Genomic DNA, 20,541 nt, shown 5'->3' on the forward strand with positions numbered 1-20,541 from the left:
TAGTGTACTTTATAAGTGTCCAAAGTGATGTGGCTTCCACCACTTTACTTGAGAAACTACAGATTTTTTGTAATTCCTATTGAAACACCAATGCTTCAAAGTAGCATACCTAAAGTAAGATTTGGTTCAACTTACTAGGCATATGTGACAGTACTCAAGTAATGTAAGAAGAGAGTTGGGGGTTATGTTTTGGGTTTATTTAGTTTTTGGGGTTTTGGTACTTGAAATATTAAGGGCCTTTGGCATCTGTGGTAGTCTTGGCTTTTTGGGGGATAGGGTGAGTAAAGACCAGGCTCCGTATTTTATTCACCTTGTTACATATCATAGCCCACATGATATGTAAAGTCAACACATCTGCCTGCAGTATCCTAGCATTACAGGATAAATAGGCTTGGAATATTTAAAAAAGATTAAATTCATTTCAATAAATATCAATGTTTATTTTTAAGCTTTTTTGATTATGGATTTAAATTTTTACAGTTGCACAATTTTCTGGGAGTTCAGACATTTAGTTTTAGTAGATGTTGAGATTCAAAATGTTAATACTTTAACAGTTAAACTGTCAATATCACGTCAAAATATTCAAAGTAAATATCCTTAAATTATAATAAATTCTCAAACAGCATTTTTCTTATTTTGCCTATCTGTACATTTTTGTTAATAGCGATGAACATATTTCTTCATCAGGATACGAGTATGGTGAAATTGACATTCACTGACATTTACCAATAAAAAAAGTTCCCTAGAAACCTAAGGGTAGAGATCAAAGCAAATTGTAACTCTGAATTTACCAGAGAAACATCTGCAGGCTAGAATCCAATTATTAACAGCCTTCCTTTGTATATTCCTTTCCTTTAATGATAATCTACAAAGCTCATTTATAAAAAGATATTAAAACACTGAATATGTAAATTTAAGTTGAACACTTAAAAAACAAAACAAAACAAAAAAACCAGTTCCTCCTTATATGCCAGGTCATGAAGTAGGTGTTTTTCCTTGGTGTTTCAGAGTTTAACTACAATCCAAATTTAGGTTTTGGCAGGTGAGTGAAGGATGAAATGATTTTATAAAGTCTACATTTAGTTTTAAGCTTTGCAAATCACTTAAGAAAAAAAGATTTAGAAGAATAATAATTCAATTGGCACTTCAGTTGAGTATCTGAGTATTAATATTCCCTTAAACAAGCCCATCTATGAAGAACTAGCTACCACATTTATTGGAAGGCAATCACTAGACATACCAAAAATAAAAAGAAATTTCTTATTAATGTATTAAAATTTAACTATTTTTGTTATAGTTTATTGAATATCCATATGAATAGACACCATTTTTATAACAAAAATGAATGTAATATTATATTAGCCCAGTCATGTTTTGGAACTATGAGATGGAGGATGCCTGTGTTGGATATCTGAAGTATTTATTATTCAGCTGACTGAGGTGTTTAACTTTTCTAAGAAATGCTGAAACCTGCTTTCATGGGAATGATCTCTGCTCTGAACTGTATTTGTGTATGTGTCCACTATAATACAGTAGCTCCTCACTTAACAATGTAGTTATGTTCCTGAAAAATGCGACTTTAAGCGAAATGATGTTAAGCAAATCCAATTTCCCCATAAGAATTAATGTAAATGAGGGAGTTAGGTTCCAGGGAAATTTTTTTTACCAGACAAAAGACATACATATATATACATATATATACATACACACACACACACACAATAAGTTTTAAACAATTTAATATTGGTACCCAGTGATGATGACTGTGAAGCTTGGTTGAGGTGGAGGAGTCAGAAGGTGGGATATTTCCCTTACTGCTAAATGATGAAGTAGCAATTGGCTAAGCCCTCAAGGGTTAACTCTCTCATTCTACAAGGCAACAAGAATGAGTGCAATATGTGCATTTCCCCTTTAAGTACACTGCCTTGTTAATTAGATCAGCTTGCTGAGACCACAGCTGCTGCAAGCTCCCTCCATCCTGAGCCCTGGTGTGTCTCCCCCCACTCCCCACACTCTATGGAAGATGGGGTAAGCGGGATGCAGGAGCAGGGGGGAGGGGACACCCTGACATTAGCCCCCCCTCTTCCTCCCTTGTCCCATGCACAGCAAGCAGCTCCAAGGCAGAGGGCAGGAGCAGCACATGGCAGTGGGGGGAGGGACAGCTGCAATTGCTAGCCTGCTGGACAGCTGCAGCACAGGGAACTTAGGGGAGCGGGAGCTGATAGGGTGAGCTGATATGGGGGCTGCCGGTCCACCCTGGTTCCAATCCCCCACCGGCTAGCTACAACGGGCTGCTCTTCCTGCAAGCAGTAGACTAGGCAGGCAGCTGCCAAACGACGAAGGGAGCATTACACAACTTTAAACGAGCATGTTCCCTAATTGATCAGCAATGTAACAACGAAACGTTAACCAGAACAATTTTAAGTGAGGAGTTACTGTAATCTAATCAAAAATACAGAAAAGAAAAGCTATGACCCCACATTCATTTCCCAGTATATTTCTGTAATGGCCAGTCTCAGATACCTCAGCTTCCTTGGCAGGAATTCTGTTTAGTTGGTCTTCTGAAACTGGTGAATGGTCTTGAACAATGTAAGAGTGTTGGGATAGAAGAAATTTTTCCTCAACCAACTGTTCATACTCAGAATCTCAATGCTTTCTCTAGGCCTATAATTCTTCAAGGAAGGAGAAGTCTATATTTTGTGCCCTATATAGAGATTGTCATACCAGATAGACTTCAAACATTTCTTCAGGATGGTCAACCATTATATTGAAACCCATCCCTAGCAGTCAATACACTCCATGTCTTCCAGCCAGAAAAGTCCAATAAAAATGGAAAAGAAGAAACACAATACAGAAGAGTAGCAATGCAAGTAGAAACTAAGGAACCAATGCATGGGAATGTTGCCAAAGTGGAAAAAAGCATTTAAAAAAAAAAAGTTACTACACTGTCCATTTCTCATTGGAATGAGAGAACTTCTGGCAAGAAGTTCAGCACCATACTGACAAATTTGTGTTGCACCACTCTTCTCTAGTGGAAAAAGAACACCATGCCGGATCTTGTCAGGGGAGGAAGAGACGCTAGTACTTAGCCTAAAGTTTCTCAACCTTTTTCAAGTTGGGGACCCCTTATTCAGAATTGAAAATTTTCACAGCACCCTTACATTTACTATAAAAGTAGAGGTAATAAAATAAGTTAAAAAATGTGTAATAAAATCTACTGCATTTGACCTCACGAACTTTGAAGGTTTTGACCACTCTGAAATTATGGTAAATTGATTTTCTTTAGAATTATCAAGTTTTCAATATCTTGCATGCCCTTAACTGTGTGTGTTTTTCCAAGCAGTGGGTCATGACCCCCCCAAGGAGGGTCGTGAAAGGCAATTTCTGCCACAATATGTATTTTGAAAAGGAACAAAGTACAAAAACAATATCTGAAATTTGGCCTTAAGGTTTCTTACATCAAGCTTTGGCATGGAGTAACTTTTTTAATGGCCAAGTTAATCCCCTTGAATATATGTTTATAATGGAAGTGCAAAGAAACCTTTAGCCACAGCAGCACAAATGGTGCCATGAAAATACTATATGGGTTATAAGTGGAAACAAAACCACAACCTTTGCGTCGTAGCTGAACCAGCAATCAAACTAATGTGCTATTCTTTGCACTGTTCATGAAAAGCTTACATTTGTTTTCTCCATTGGATACTAGGGTTGAACTCAGATGAAAACCAAACAAAAACTTCACATCCTATTTCCCAGTAATCATGTACTACTATACAAGTATAAGCAGACTCAACTCTATTGTTTCACTAATTTCAGGAATAGCAAGACACATTCTGTCATATGCAAAGCATGGAGGGTACTACTAATACCACAAAACATGAGAAAAATAGTGTTTTGGTGAACCAGTTTTCACATGCTCGTTCAACAACAAACCAAAATTCTTTAAGAGACTGTAGTCATCCTCAAAGGAAAAGATGGCTGTTTCCCACTATATTAAGAGCAGAGGGAGAATTTCGCCTCTCTCTGGCTTGAAGTGCCAATCCCCACAACTCGCCTTCCTCATTGTCTAATGAAGTCTAAAGCAGAGACTACAGTGAACTCAAGAGAAGTAATTTTCTGAGAGGGAAAGAAACATCAATGCCTTTCCATATACTGAGCCAGCAGACCCATTATTTCTACTACCTGACACAGATGAAAGTGTCATGGGAGAAAAGGAAGCAGCAGCAAGATATCATAGGGATGGAGTGGGTTAGGGAGAGAAAGGGGAAAGCTAATTTTAAAGGAATCTGAAGGGCTACTAAAAAATGAAATACTTAGGAAGCAAAACAGGCAGACAGACAGACAACTCAGGAATAGCCACTTTTTAGATTGTTCTATAGAACAGTGGTTCTCAAAGCCAATCCGCCACTTGTTCAGGGAAAGCCCCTGACAGGCCGGGCCGGTTTGTTTACTTGCTGCGTCCGCAGGTTCGGCCGACTGCAGCTCCCACTGGCCGCGGTTCGCTGCTCCAGGCCAATGGGGGCTGCGGGAAGCAGCGCAGGCCGAGGGATGTGCTGGCCGCAGCTTTCCCTGAACAAGCAGCGGACCAGCTTTGAGACCCACTGCTATAGAAAGCCTAACATGAAAATACAATAGAACAGATACTATTAGATTTAGGCGATGTCTAAACTAGCACTTTTGTTGGTAAAACTTATCAGTCAGCAGTGTGGGAAAAAAAAAAAACCACACACACTCCGACCAACAAAAGTTTTGCCGACAAAAGTGCTGGTGTGGATAACACTATGTCGGCAGGAGATGTTCTCCCGCTGACATAGCTACCACTGCTCGTTAGGGTGGTTTAATTATGCTGGCAGGAGAGCTCTCCTCTGCTGGCATAAAGCGGCTACACGGTAGACTGCACAGCAGCACAGCTGCGCTTCTGTAAAGTCTGTAGTGTAGACATAGCCTTAGACTGAGTAGAAAGACGGGACTTGAGATACCTGGCTGTAGATTACTAAAAGAACTCAGAACTCCTATGCATTATGGAAGGGGATATGAAATTTCTTGCTTTGGTTTAGATATATTTCTAAACCCCACACATGGTTAATTCTGGAATTGGGTTTTTGGTTTGCTTTTTTATGCTGAAGAATCTTAATGTACATATATAAAAAAACCTCAAATTCAAACAGAAATATCATTCTTAGTAAGGCATTCTTGATAACGGTCAATACCTTAAGCACTAGGTTTACAGCTATTACCCTGAAAACTGGACACTTGCGTGTAAGGTGTCTTAAGTTTTGTTTTTACAATTATACACGATACTTACAGAAAGAAGTTCAGAACTGGAACATTTTTGCAACTCTTTTCCTTGTAATGAAGTACATATTAGAATCAAGAGTAAGACCAAGAATAGGTAGGCCCATTATTCAGTGAGGAGGGGGAGCCAACAGAAAACACAGCAACAGCCAAAGTCTTAAGCATCTTTTGTTTCACTTTTCATCAAAAAGCTTAGCAGCGATCAGACAACTATCATAGTGAACATTTCTTTAAATGGAGCAGGAACTGCAGCTAAAATAGGGAAAGAACACATTAAGAATTACTTAGACAAGCTAGATGGCTTCAAGTTAGAGTCTGACAAAATACACCCTAGACTACTTAAAGAATTGGCTAAAGAGCTCTCCAAGTCATTAGTGATTATCTTTGAGAACTTGGAGGACAGAAGAGATCCCAGAGGACTGAAAAAGGACAAATATAGTACCAGTCTATAAAAGGGGGAGTAAGAACAATGCAGCTAATTATAGACCTTTCAGGTTAACTTTGATACCCAGAAAGATAACTGAGTAAATAATCAATTCATAAGCACCTAGAAGACAAGGTGATAAGGAACAGTCAGCATGGATGTATCAAGAACACAGGGGTGGCGCTTGCAAGCAGGAACAGCATGCAGAGACCCCTGCCCGCCCTCCCTCCCCCAGGGAGTCAGGGGCGTGCTGGTTGCTTCCAGGAGCGGCACAGGACCGGAGCAGGCAGGGAGCCTACCTTAACCCCACTGCGTCACCGGACTTTTAGAGGCCAGAGATCACGATCAACTGGCAGAGGCTCCAGGATCGACCAATCGATCACAATCAACCAATTGGTGACCACTGCCTTAGAACAGCTCCACAGACTGACACCACCACCACCAGCTCACCTTAAAGAGGCCACCCCCCTCCATATCAACAATTTAGCCAGTATTCAACATGATGTTAGGCAACCCCACAGGAGAAGAGGGAGTACGGAAGAAAAAAGGTCTGTTTTAAACACCACAGTAATTTTATCATGAAGAAAACAAAATTATGCAAGACAGGTGCTAAAACGACTCAGTTCATGACTATTTTTATGACTACAGAAGTAACTGCCCCTTATCTGCATTCGAAGACCCACTGGCCCAGTTATGATTTTCAGCACTAGCACTTATGAACTGTGCACTACCTTTATCCACAGAAGGAATCCCTGACATTTACCAAGAAGTCAGAAAAGAGACTTCCATTTTGGCCTCAAAATAAGGTGTGGAACACAATCAAGAAGGTAATAATTCTGGAAGTAGAGACAGAGTGCCCACACACAGTAAGCTAGACCTAAATAGCCTCACCTCTGTGGCTACACATTTCATGGCAGTATCCAGAAAAGAATTCTTCCTTAAAAGATTATTTAAATAGTCAGTGTCCCTCACTACTATGAAAGGGAAGCCTCATCTAACATAACACTCCCTTCGTGCACCATCTCAGTCTGACAGAATTAACATGGAGTTCTAAGAAACAAGAAGTGAAATCCTGGCACCACTGAAGTTAGCAGGAGTTTTGCCATGGACTTCAATGGGTTCAAGATTTTGCAATCTACTGACTTCACTAGCTCCTAGCAGAAATCTAAAAGACACCAATGAGATTTGCTTTTTAAGACGTGCTTAGCTTTGCTGTGTCCCAGGCCAAAAAAGACTTAGATCAAGTTAGGATTAAAAGCCTTTGTTTACAGAGGTTGACTCTAGTAGGAAGGAGTATTATGAAGAGTAAAATTATGACTTAATACAATAGTCTAAAAACTTCAAGGTCTTCATAGTCTCCCTCCATTAGCTTAAAAAAAGTTAAGAGAACAGTTTTGAGAGACTGACATATAAAGCAAACATCTTAAAGCAAGCACAGCTTCCACTGGAGATCAGCAAGGATTAAAAGTAGAAATGTAAATAAATGCAGAAGTCATGCCTACCACTGAGTTTCCGTGACATTACAGTAACTGGGATAATTTATCAATTTCTCAGCCTCAACATAGATAGAAGCATCAATTCTGAGAACTAAAGTACATGTCTCCCCTCCAAAAGAAACAGCACTAATAAAATGATTAAGAGGTCATTTATTCTTACTGTAGGAGCCATGTTCAAGAGAAATTGTACACCCATTGAGATTACAATAGAGGAGCTTTGTACCAAATCTTCCATGTCTGAAAACTTTGCATTCAAAATAGAGGACATTAAAAAAGTATTAAAAAAAGAAGATTTATTCTGAAAAGTGATTACATAAAAAAGCACATTAAGATATCTGTTCACTGGGTATTGTACCTGCTTATTTTAATGACAAAAATTAGCTTTCATTGTTTTACTCTTGATAGCCCTGCAAAGCTAACAGCGATTGTAAGAACCAGAGCTGAATTCTGCTCTCTAGTGAACTATCACCATAGCTAAAATTCAAAATTCTGATCAGTTACAACTATGCTAACCAATTAAAGGAAAAAAAGGTTGCATGGGTGTCATTGACGGCATTATCTGAGTACAAGGTGGCCCAGATACTCCTTAGGACATAATTAGACCTGAAGAAACTTATTACTGATGACAATGCCTGATAAAGAAGCCAGTTTGACTTTCACATCCCAGTCACAGCATGATAGGCTGAGAGTAAAGCCATTTCTGTATTAAAACATGTATACCAGTGTAACTAAGTTGATTTAGCTACATCAGTTCAAACCCTTAGACAGACTTGAGGCTGTATAAATTGTTCTAAAGCCAATTTAGCTTATAACATTTTCTCCTTTTGTATAGTTCTTCCAAAAAAGCAACAAAACATTTTACAAATAGAAAAATTATAAAACCACAAAACCTAGTAAAAAGGCATTTGGAAAAAAGTGTAGTATCTGAAGCTAATCTTAAACAATTTGGAAATTAACTAGCCCTCAAGTTGATATGGCCCTTTGAGCTTTTATTTTTCCTGCAACAAAGCAAAACCAGAATTAGTAATCACTCAAAGCCACATATAGCTGTAAATGCCAATCAAAAATTAGTAATAGGAGTACAACAGAAAGATCTAGTAGGAAGGTCAGTTACAACTATACAGATGTATATATAAATGTGTACACACACAAGTTCTATGACAATTGAAAAACAAAATAGAACAAGACCACCTACTTATATGGAAGCAGAATTATGATCTACATCTTTTATATTGGTCACCTGAAGTGCATTCTCAAAAAAAAAATACAGCACAGTCCGAGAGAATATTTCTTCTCCCCCACTTAATTTAATAAAAAACTCTCACCAACAGAAGTTGGTCTAATAAAGATTGCCTCACCACCTTCTCTTTTATATGATTTCCATGCATGCTAACAAAGATAGCAACTTTAAGTAGATGGTACTTTATACCCCATTCATGTGTCTGCCAGGAAATTATACCACTAACAGACAATCTTCTACCTGACCTAACGCATTTCCATTAAGTCCACCCTAAAAAGAGCTGACAGAGGTGCTGGAATGTTTGCAGGCTTATTACAAACAAAACCCGGAAGAATTCACTTGCTGGAGTATAGCTCTGGGGTAAAGATAAATCTGACCCAGATGATTTACATGGTATCTGAGCAAACTGTTTGGCAGCACCAAAAAAAAAAAAAAAAAAAAAAAGTGGGGAAAGAAGTGACTTTCTAGAATCATTATAAAATAATTTGGAAAATCAGCATCAAGATGTTAGAAGGTAAAAACACCAAATGGAAGAACTGCAAGTGTCAAATGCATGGTTGAAAAGGTAAATGGGACATAAAAGACAACACATTCAAGCGTTTTTAAATAGCTTTGACATTTGATTTATCATATTGCCCCCACTCCATCTCAGCACTTAAAGTGGCTCATTTTTGGTTCAAAAATGCAGCAAGCCCTGGAAAGAAGTGAGAAAACTAGAATGATAATTTAATCACTTTTTTTAAGGCAGTGAACTAGTACCTTCAAAAGCAGTTAGATGCTCAGGCAGTCTGGTTGATGCTGAGTTGGCAGCCTTAAAAAACTTCAGAACTCAGCCATCCTGTTTTCCATGATTTTACTTCCATAGTTTTCTGCCATTTTTTGGCCACAATCTGACACTACCTTATTCACAAACCAGATTTAGGGTAGAAATATGGATATTCAGTTGTAAACTCTATAGGAGAAGGCATAAACTAAGGATTAGGTCCATAAATTATGTTTTAACCTCTTCCTCCTGTGCTGGCTCAACCCATGAGCTTTATATTTGGTAAATCATATTAGCTAAACACCACAAATATTTCATAGTTTCTCTGAATAGTTTTACTTTATCTTTGTGTGGCCCATTTCTGTTTAATTAGATCAAGCCAGATTTCCACTGAGACTGCAAGAGTAGCATCATCAACATCCATCCATCTAATCCCTTGGGAACATCTTTCAACTGCCATTGTAAATTCAGCCTGTAGACAGCCTTGTTGTGTAAAATGCTGTATTTTGATTCAAGTCTCTCTCATGCTCAGTGCAAATTTCAATACACTTATGGTAGCTGGATGAAAATAGAGAATTTTCCAGAGACTTTGACGAAGTATCATTGGGAAGCTACTTTAAAGCCTGTTTAAGACACCAATCAGGTGTTTCATTAATGAAAGTGCTGGAAATTTAAAAAAATCATTTGCATTGTGTTTTAGAGTTACTAGGTCTTACTTCTTTATAAGGAGTAAGTAAGTATACTGAACACCCATGTGTCAGAATTTTAGGGTGACTTCACCCACAAAATTTTTAACTTTTTCATTTTATTTTTGTTATTTGAGTAGATGGAAAAAGGCCAACCAAAAGCTGTAGAGAAAAGTCTCTTCAGCAAACTGGACACAATATTCTGCCATTTTTCCCCATAGAAGAACCAACCGCATTAAACAAGAATGCCATTTGCTCCATGTATGTATGCTTGTAGCCATTATTAGATCACTCACATTTTTCCAACCATTTAGTATTAATATCAGTGATTCTTTCAGTTCTTCCTTCAATTTGATTCACTTTTACCACATTTAGATGTGAAACTGAGTTCAAATTTGTCTAGAGTAGTACATGCAGGGCAAGGTGTTTCACTTGCCTCTTTACAATGCTCATTTCATGCTACACTGAAGGTGATTATGATGTTAGCATAAGATAAGATTGCAACTTCATTATCAAATTCAAGTCTGTCTTTTAAATGATAATCACCAGTTTGTTCTTTGCCATTTATTTGAGAAACAAACAGACTGTTGTTGAACAAAGCTGGATGTCGAAGAGTTGATGGAATGTCCAAAACAGTGGCTTAAATTATTACAGCATAATAGCAATGCTGACCAAACCATCAAAAGTCTCACTTGCTGGTGGAAGCTCAGTGTTCTGCTCTTCCTGTCCAACAGGGAAATTTTAATTCAGTGGCACATTTACTCTTTAGGAATCCAGAAAAACTGATTTTCTGCACTTCTTGAGCAGAGATGGTCAAAAAAAAAAAATTTTGTCTGACTGATTTCCCAGAGCCTGAAAGCCCTGGCGGCTGCTGAGTAAATGTCAATCAAGCGGTCGGGGTCCAGGGAGCAGATTTTGTTTTGGAAACACCATATTCCAGGGGGAAACCCTCTCCCGCACCCCACCCCGATTTCCAGTTCACAGGGTTTAAAAATATTGGATTCATTCTGACTGAAACAAAACCAAATTTCAAAACCACAATTTCCCACAGCTCTGCTCTTGAGATGACCACAAATTTCACCTATCTGGCTGTTTATCAATGTTTACATTTCATTTTAGAATTATCATTTGTTTTGATTACTTCATTGCATTCAGTCATGTGAGGGAAAGAAGCCTCTCTCTGTTTTTCCCCTCCTTGGTGCTGCAGATGTGGAAGATCTATTCTCTACTCTTTCCCCATCTTCCATCTTGGAGCCGCCTCCTCAATGAATAACTCCTGTGCCTGCCTCTGCTGTTCCTTAACGCTTTCCTAAGGAGCCACAAAAATGAAACTCACATTCTGCTGAAGCGGAAAGCACGTGCCCAGGAAAACTTTTTTTTGTGATCAGGCCCAAATCTGGATGGGATTTCTCCATACTAGGTCACCATAACGGGTGATAAGTCCCGTTGGAATCAATTTGATATTAAGATATGCAAGTTAATGCTAAAATGATATTAAAAAGAAAAATAAGAAACAACAGGATGTTAAAGGAGAATAAAAAAAAGTCACCAATGATCCCACCAAGGACTTGTAATGCTTTTCCTTGTCAGGAGTATACACCTTCCTGGTTCATTATCACTTTTGTATGTGGTCATTCAAAATCTAGAAAGAACTGGTGTGAAGCAATGGGGGGAGGGGAGGAAATTTTGCCACTTATTTTGCAATATATGCTACGAGGTGTGTTCGTAAAATATTTGGTGTACTGGAACAATAAATTGCTTACAATTTAATTACCCCATTTACATTTGAAGCCTGTCAAATCATTTAGAAGTAAACTTGTGAATATTTTCATGAATGAAAGCCCTAAATTCAGTTCATTATGATTCTGTGTGAGAGACAGAAAGAGACAGAGACAGAGAGATAGAGAGGGGTCTACTCAGTCAATCCCCCTAATTTTTGCACAAACCATTATTAATCTGGAAGTTTGTAACAGAGGTACCATATTCATTATTTTCATGTTGTCATTCAATCAGGGAGATGAAACAATACCATATGACCAACCACTTACTACAAACAACAAGGAACTGAACATTTCATGAACAACCCATACACTGAGATTTCTTCCTTGAAATTATTTGCTGAATACTTACAAATAGCTAACACATTCCAAAACATCAAAATTAAATTTGTGAACTTGCTAAACAAAGAAAGGGTTACATTCATAATTATTACACAAATTAGTTACTTATAACCAATGCTTTTGTTATAGTCTTTAGTTATATTTGTATAGTGATACACCAATCCCTCTCTGAGGCAGAATAAAATACAAGTTATGTGTCAGGCGTTAACTGTTTTAGCAGCCAGGAGTGCATGTATAAGCCATTTTTTGAGTCTCTCCTCACAGCTAGGATTAAAACATAAGGAGGCATTTGCAGTGTCATATGCAATGTTCAGTCTCCAGTTTGACAAACATGCAGAACTTAGTAATACAGTGCTAAGATGACAAACAGTGTACTTAAAGAATGAAAACAAATATAAAGTTTTCAAACAAAGTTTAACAAGCTGTGACACACACAGCAATATCTAATCTGGGAGCAATTTGTAAAAAATTGCACTATCATTAATTTATCACCCTACCTTCTGCAAATACTACAAACAGGCCAGCTTGCTGCCAGTTCAAGCTTCACAGCCATGTGAATAGTCCAAGTTGTCTTCTATTATCTATATTAAACAATAACTTCTAGGATAACTCTACAAAGGCTCAAGCATTCAGCATGTCTAAGATCATGTGTCCTAATGCCGTTCCAATACCAAAACTGTTAGTCTCCTACTAATTGAAATGTAGAGCTCTGAAATACTGTAAGCTCAACTTCTCACAAGAGAGGGGAGATTTGAAATTCAGTGAAATATGAAAGAGTGAACAGCTCAAAAAAGAGGGGACTGGTTAGTAATTACACCAGGGGCAGGCAAACTTTTTGGCCTGAGGGCCGCATCGTGTTTCCAAAATTGTATGGAGGGGCGGTTAGGGGAGGCTGTGCCTCCCCAAACAGCCAGGTGTGGCCCGGCCCCCAATCTGACCCCCCCTGCTTCTCGCCCCCTGACAGTCCCCCAGGACTCCTGCCCCATCCAATCCCCCGCCCCCGTTCCCTGTCCCCTGACAGCCCCCAGAACCGCTGCCCCAACTGCCCCCACCACTCCCATCCAACCCTTCCTCTCATTCCTGACTGCCCCGCCGGGACTCCTGCCCCCTCCAACTACCCCTTCTCCCTACCCCCTGACCACCCCCAGAACCCCTGCCCCTGACTGCGCCCCGCCGCCCCAGCCAACACCCCCTCCTTCCTGACTGCCCCCCCCCCCCAGGATCCCTATCCCCATTCAACCCCCCCGTTCCCCACCCTCTGACTGCCCCGACCCCTATCTACACCCCCATCCCCTGACCACCACCCCAAACTCCCCTGCCCTCTATCCAACCCCCCCTGCTCCCTTACCACGCTGCCTGGAGCACTGGTGGCGCACCAGCCACACCACCGTGCAGCACAGAGCACCGGGCTCTGCAGCTGTGCTGCCCCAGGAGCTCGCAGCCTGCCGCCCAGAGCATTGCGCCGGCAGCGGAGCGAGCTGAGGCTGCGGGGGAGGGGCCAGGGGCTAGCCTCCCGGGGCAGGAGCTCAGGGGCCAGGCAGGAGGGTTCCGTGGGCCGTAGTTTGCCCACCTCTGAATTACACGGACATACAGAGGTGAAAAAATACAATCCTGAGGTTCGACTTCTCTCCATTGAAGTCAATACCTGGCTGTGACATTACACACTTAAGCCCTCCTGCAAGATGTTAGCTTATAGTTAGCAATCTCAAGAGACAATAAAATACAGAACAATATTTATAATATATTGATGGGGGGGGTTGTATTTCACATTTGCAGCTGTACCCAGGAAACAGCACAAAGAGCAAGGTTATTTTAGAATAACATTAAATCTAAGTGATCAGTTGCATTAAGGTAGCTACATATTCTCAGACCAAGATTTTTAAAACAGGAGCCTAAAGTGAAGCTGTTAAATCTATATTTAGGAAGCCAGACAAATGACCCAATTTTCAAGAGCGACAAGTACCCCACAGCTCCCGTTAACCTCAAGAAGCCTCATTCTTACCTGATGCATTCTCCACAGACCTATATTCTGTCAGTTCTGAGTGCAAAATGTTATCAGCTTTTGAAAATGCAATCATCATCTGTTAGCTTTCATTACATAAACAGAAACACCCCTGATGAGGGATGCTATTAACTTGGTAGTTTCCAAGTTTTCAATAGAGTATGCTCAAAATTTTGTTTATGAACTCCAACTTCATTATGTTTCAAACACTAAAACAAAATTATTTTAAAATTGAGACAGCAAAGAGATACACCAAACATAAAATGGTAGAATGAAGTCATTTTTCTCTCTAAAAATTCCAAAAATATTGAAATTATTCACCTATAACTGTCCAGAAAACTAAATCTTTACCACAGGAGTAAGTGGTAAATTTGGCTATGTTCACCATTTGTCAGAAACAAAGTGACTAAAACCCCACTTTAAGATGCAATGCACATTTAGCTAAAGAACTGGTAATGACATCTCCATAATTTCAGATAGATGCACAGTAAGACCATACCAACCTGCCTTAACTGGCTCTTTAAAGTATCCTTCATAAACATATATGATGTTCTAAACAAAGTATCTTCGTTTTAAGTAGCAAACTAACATCTGATTACACACACGCTTAATTCAGAGCCCCACAAATTCACTTGTCTAGGCCCCAGACAAATAACTTGCCTTCAAACAAGAGTGTAGAAGAGATACACTGTTTGTTATTTTTGTTTGACCTGTACCAGTTTTCATCCAAAGCTCACTAAATGTGTTCTACGAAGTGGGTAAGAACTATTATCTGTATGCTAAAGATATAAAGAAAAGTTGTACTCTTCAGCAGGTCATATACAATGAGTTAACTATATAGGTGGGACTAAAATCCAAGCCTCCAGACCAGGGGTCGGCAACGTTCGGCACGCGGCTTGCCAGGGTAAGCACCCTGGCAGGCCGAGCCAGTTTTATTTACCTGCTGACGTGGCAGGTTCGGCCGACCGCGGCCCCCACTGGCCGTGGTTCGCCGTCCTGGGCCAATGGGGGCGGTGAGAAGCGGCACAGGCGAGCGATGTGCTGGTGGCCGCGAGAAGCGGCGCGGGCGAGCGATGTGCTGGGGGCGGCTTCTCGCCGCCCCCATTGGCCCAGGACGGCGAACTGCGGCCAGTGGGGGCCGCGATCGGCCGAACCTGCCACGTCAGCAGGTAAATAAAACTGGCTCGGCCCGCCAGGGTGCTTACCTGCTCCAGACTCTAGGCAGCACGATCAAATGAGCATGAAGTTTTAAAGTTTCCAAAGATTGTTTAGATATCTTACCTACAGAAATATTGTGAGTTTTAAACAGACATCTTATTTTAAATCTCATGTTTATTATTCTTTTAAATCAACAGAACACATTAAAATTAAATTAGTTCTCGTAACCACGCAGCTGCTATCATGCCAACAAGGGATTAGAAACACCATTTAACTTATAGGAAAATGCAAATGTAAAACCAAAGGTAATGGTAGAGGCCTTAGGGGCGGTAATAGGATCTCAAACTACTTTTAACTCATTTTTTAAATTGGCTCGATTTCAAGTTGACTGTATCCCTTTTACAATATAGGCACTAAGGATGAAACTTACAAGGGGGACTCAGGCATCCATGACATTCACAAAAAATGATTGCTCTGCTGCTTCCTAACGCTGTAGAAACCTAAAGTCCGCACCAGTAAAGCCACTACGGTGCCTACATTTTGACAGCTGGACATGTGCAAAGCCAGCTCAGTGATGACACTGCCCACCAACTTAGTGCCTAAATCACACCCACCTACGCCCCAGTGGGATTCTCAAACGAGGCATTCCACGCCTATCTTGCCTTGGGGCCCAATTCAGGAGACAAGTTCTGAGCATCCCTAAACCTACACAACAGATGCAAGAAGTGGCAGTCGTGCCACCCCCTCCTTCCCAGTAACCTTTAGCACAATGGTTACTGGAACACTCAACAAGAGTCTTGGGAGACCAAGGTTCAATCCCCACTGTGCCTGATACAGAGCTGGGTCTTTAATTTGGGTCGTCTACCTCCCAGAAGAGTGCCCCAACACTGGACTATGGGGTATTTGGGGGCAGGTCTCAATCTCTCCTGTTGAAGCCACAACCATAAATATTTTAAAGAATTGCTAAGAGCAAAATGCACTCAACATTCTCCACAAGAGTAGAAGTTCAGCAATAAAGAACAATAGCTTTTGGAAAACATACTCTAAGTAAGTTACAGGTAAACTGCCATTTTTAAAAATGACAAGACAAGATAAAAATATATATAATTTAATTTTACCTTATTAAAATAACAAGGATGACAGCCTCTGAGATCCCAAGAAATGAAACACAAACTTTCTGGTTTCTCTGTCAGAGTGAGTTCACAAGCAACAGGTAGAAAGGGAAAGAGGGTTTAACCCCAATCTTGCCCAGAGGCCCCCTAATGCAAACACTTATACTCACGGAAGATTCTACTGATTTCAATAGACCCCTGATCTGGCAATACGTTTCGACACCACTACAGGTGTTCATGTGTCATCTCCTTTGCAAATCTTTGCTTCAGGTACCTGTTATATTACTTGCTCACTCTAGAAAGAAAACAAGGAAAACAGCTGCTCAGATTTCTCAGAATCTTAAGGAAGCAGTTCTTGTAAAGGTGACGTAAAAAATAAAGGGGGATGGAGGGGTTATAGCTTTTTTTGGTGATTTATAGTCCACACAAAAACTGAAAGATTTTTTTTTTTAAATCGACTCATTTGAAAACTCATTTTTCTACTAGAAGAGCCTTTCAATATCATTTACTTTAAAAAAAAACTTGTAAGGTATTTCTGATTTCCACTTTATAATTTTTAAGGGTCTTCTGGGCAGTCTTAAGAGTTACACTACCAAGCTCAGATCTTTCCGTTCTTCTCTGTGCACATGCCCATGCCCCCAGCATTTTAGCTTAATCAGAGCTGAAATTGAAAATATCCTCATGTATTGTTCGGGAATAGTAGATGCAATTGAGCTCCCCCCAAACAGCATATCACAGGTGTGTCACCTACATGATGTAAGAAGTGCAAGTGATTAACAAAACAGTGAATCTTGTCATACACAAACTGCTGTCAAATGCATGAAGAAAAACTAAAAAGAACAGCTCTCTAATCTCTGCCAGTTATAATATTAGGTGTTACTTATAGCAATAGTAGATACAAAATTTTCATATGGGAATGACATTTTCAACTGGATGGTGGCTTTTCAATTACAGGACTGCCAACCAAAACAGTTGTCTCCCCTCCGCCACATATATAAACAAATGGAAAGCAGGATAAATGCAGATTTTTTTTTTTAAACCTAGATTTTCAATTGTTTAGTCCAAAGTATCATTGGATTAAATTTAAAGCTCACAATCACCTAGAAATATGCTTCCACCCTGAGTTCTGAATCATGTATAGTTAACCTTTTCACAACACCAAAAATGCTTGATTCACAGAAATTATGTTTTAAAGAAAGTGCAGTATTTAAAAAATGTGAAAATGGAAGAGTAAATATCTCTAGCTGCACCATATTTTAACACTCTTCCATGGCTTGTCATACAATATAGTTGATTTGTAAGCATTATTATTTGCATTACAGTAACACCTACTCATTGTGTTGGGAGCTCTGCAAGTGTAAAATAAGACAGGCCTGTCTCAAACAGCATGACAACATTAACCAAATACAATATGAAGGGTACTGAAAGATGTTTTCTGGAACGGCAGCAATAGAAACTTCCACTTTCTAATTCCAGCGCTAACGTGACATTTATCAGAGGGGTAGCCGTGTTAGTCTGTATCCACAAAAACAATGAGGAGTCCGGTGGCACCTTAAAGACTAACAGATTTATTTGGGCATAAGCTTTTGTGGGTAAAAAACCCACTTCTTCAGATGCATGGAGTGAAAGTTATAGATGCAGGCATAAATGTGACATTTGGCACTCTGTTGGGATTCCCCATTGTAAAGTAATGATACTACTTACCTGCATCGCACTAGGCTATGATTAATGTATTTCTAACACTGTGTACATGTAAAGATGATGCAAGTATGTATTACTTTAGCTAAACTACTATCTAGTAAGAAGTTTTTAAAGCTAAAAGATCAAGTATTTCAGATTCATGAAAAATCTGTCTGATTTACCTGCACTCATCAAGTGAGAAATACTGCCAACACATACTATAAAGACATTAAGACAACTCTTCCACATAAGCTACATACTTTTCAGTCTGACTTTATTCCTCATGGCAGAATATGTCCTCATTTATTCCCAAGGCAATTCTCATTTTGCATACTAGGCTAACCTCCCACCACACCCAAATGCACTCTTTCATGATTAAGCAGACTGGTGCAGAAACTAACAAGTCTTCACATCTATCTGCACTGAACAAAGAACATTTCAGCATGGACTTCTCTTATTAGGCGTATGCGCAGAGCATGGTGTAACAAGGCCCTGATTGGTTCTTTTGGCATTACCACAGTATTTATAATTTAAGTGCCAAGAGATCATAATAAAAAATACATAAGTGCACGCTGACCTGGTGAGCCGAACCACAAATCACCTTTGCTTTCAGCTTGATTTGCACAAGGGGCTCATCTACACAAATTACGTTTTCGTGCAGGGGGGCATTTATTTCTTACACCCACTAATCAATTTAAGCTACATCAAAATAAGCCACTCTAAACAGAAATAACTGTGCCCTCACAGGGTTTTCACGGGTTTAACTAAAATCGGTTTTAAAAGATCACAATGCTACTTAAACTGGTGCAACTTTCTTGAACTGACAAGGCCTTAAGTGGCAGCACCCCTGCCTGCGAGAGCCTTAATTCAGCACACAATGCGGGAGCCGAGAGAGAGAGAAAAGCAGAGAGAAATCAAAGGGACGCTTGCGGCTCATGCACTTGTTATTGCCCCTTTGTCGACACACGTGGGGGCCGAAAGGGAGAGAAAAGCTCTGCGAGGAGCTGCCGAGCGAGCCAGCCCCAGGCTCACCCCACAGGATCCACCCACCCCCCGCACCCCGATGTTGCGCCGCCGCCAGGCGCTGCTGCCTTCGCCCCGGTCGCTGGCGCCCCCGCCCCAAATGCTGCCTCGGGTCCCGGTCCGGGGCCGGTGCCCCGGAGCCGCTCGGGGAGACGAGCCCCGCTCGGGGCCCTGCTGCCGCTGCTGCCCCCGGCCCTGCCGGGAGAGGGAGCCGCGCAGCCCCGCGGCCTTGGCGCCAACTGCCCCGCGCCGCCTCCACGAGGCTCCAGCCCGCAGGGCCCCGCTCACCTTCTGGCCGCGCCCGCGTCCCCCGGCGTGTGCGGCCGCAGCGGCTCCGGGGCGCTCAGGGCCGCTCCCCGCCGCTCATCGCCCTCCCCGGCCGGGGCGTCTCCGCTGCTGCCGCCACCGCCGCCTCCCCAGTCCCCGGCCGCGCGCGCGCCTAGGCCCCGGCCGCCCCGCTCATGCCGGCCCCGCGGCTCGCTGCTGGCGCTGGCTCTGGCAGGCGGCGGAGGCCGCACACAGGAGCCCTATTGTACCAGGGCCGCCGCGGCGCCAAGCCCCGCCCCTTCCCGGCCCGGCCGGCGCGTCCCGCCGCCGCTGCGCAGAGCGGCCTCCAGCCCCAGGGCCGCCCCCCGGCGCGCCAGGGCCCCCTTGCCCGGGACCCAGCCCTTCGGGGGATCGGGTCCTAAACGCCACCCGCGGGCCAGGTAGCGGGGGCCGGGGACCCCCTCGGTACCACCCACCGTCGGCTCCTTGGCTGTGCCACAAGGGCGGAGGCTGCTCGGATCCATCCCCCTCCCCAGCGAGAGCGCACAAGGGCCGCCCTTGAACAACGGAGCAGGTGGCAGAAGGGGAAGCCGAAGCGGAGACGGGAGCTGGCTCAGGCCACACAAACCCTCCAGCCAGCCCGCCAAGAGGCACGATTCGAGCTGGGGACTGCCAGCCTCAGGCCTGGGGAAAGCAGCTGCTGGGCTGTTTTTAACCATCCTTGGGCACCTTGGCCCTGCTCCTCCACCCACTGAAGCGCATAACAGCCCACTGAACTTCATGGGGTTACTCACATGTGGAAGCATTTGTGGGCTCATAGTTTTACGACGTCAGAAAGTGGTTTGTTTTTAAATAGCACTTAGTGCCTTCTCAACGCACTTTAATTCTCAGTACTTGACATGTATACATTACATTTGCCATCTTTAACAAGTGGTGGCATGCCACTATGGCTGCCACTGCCCTGTCTGAAAGAAGCATGCCTCAGTGGACCTTGGTGCAAAATACAAAATGGCCTAATTGGCAACCAAAACCTGAACAAAACTGAAAACAAATCCAATTCAAATAAAACGAACCGAAACAAATGAGAATTACATCATGCCCTGAACTTCAGCAGACCATCAAAGAGAAGGCTCAGCCACCAAGCTGGCACATTTTATCTTTTAAAAAAAAAAAGTATCTCAATCTGATTTCACCTACCTCAATGGATGTAAAATAAGCAGTGTTTTCCATAAAGCATTTACCTGAGCCCCTGAAACTTCAGGACTTTAAGAATAA

The 20,541-nt window shown here is 41.7% G+C and overlaps 1 protein-coding gene across 4 annotated transcripts in view; it reads right to left on the reverse strand.

The window, feature by feature from the left end:
* JADE3 (jade family PHD finger 3) overlaps positions 1-19,825 on the reverse strand; it is a 78,994-nt gene extending 59,169 nt beyond the window's left edge. For 3 of the 4 annotated variants that reach the window (XM_042840843.2, XM_024104454.3, XM_005283281.5), the window contains exon 1: positions 19,288-19,431. The gene's annotated coding sequence lies outside the window, so the exon portion shown is untranslated. Of the gene's footprint in view, positions 1-19,287; positions 19,432-19,742 lie in introns of those variants that run through there. The other variant, XM_024104453.3, reaches the window with a different exon arrangement.
* Positions 19,826-20,541: the final 716 nt, after the last annotated feature.

Source organism: Chrysemys picta, chromosome 1 (assembly GCF_011386835.1).
Source record: "Chrysemys picta bellii isolate R12L10 chromosome 1, ASM1138683v2, whole genome shotgun sequence".
NCBI lineage: Eukaryota > Metazoa > Chordata > Testudines > Emydidae > Chrysemys > Chrysemys picta.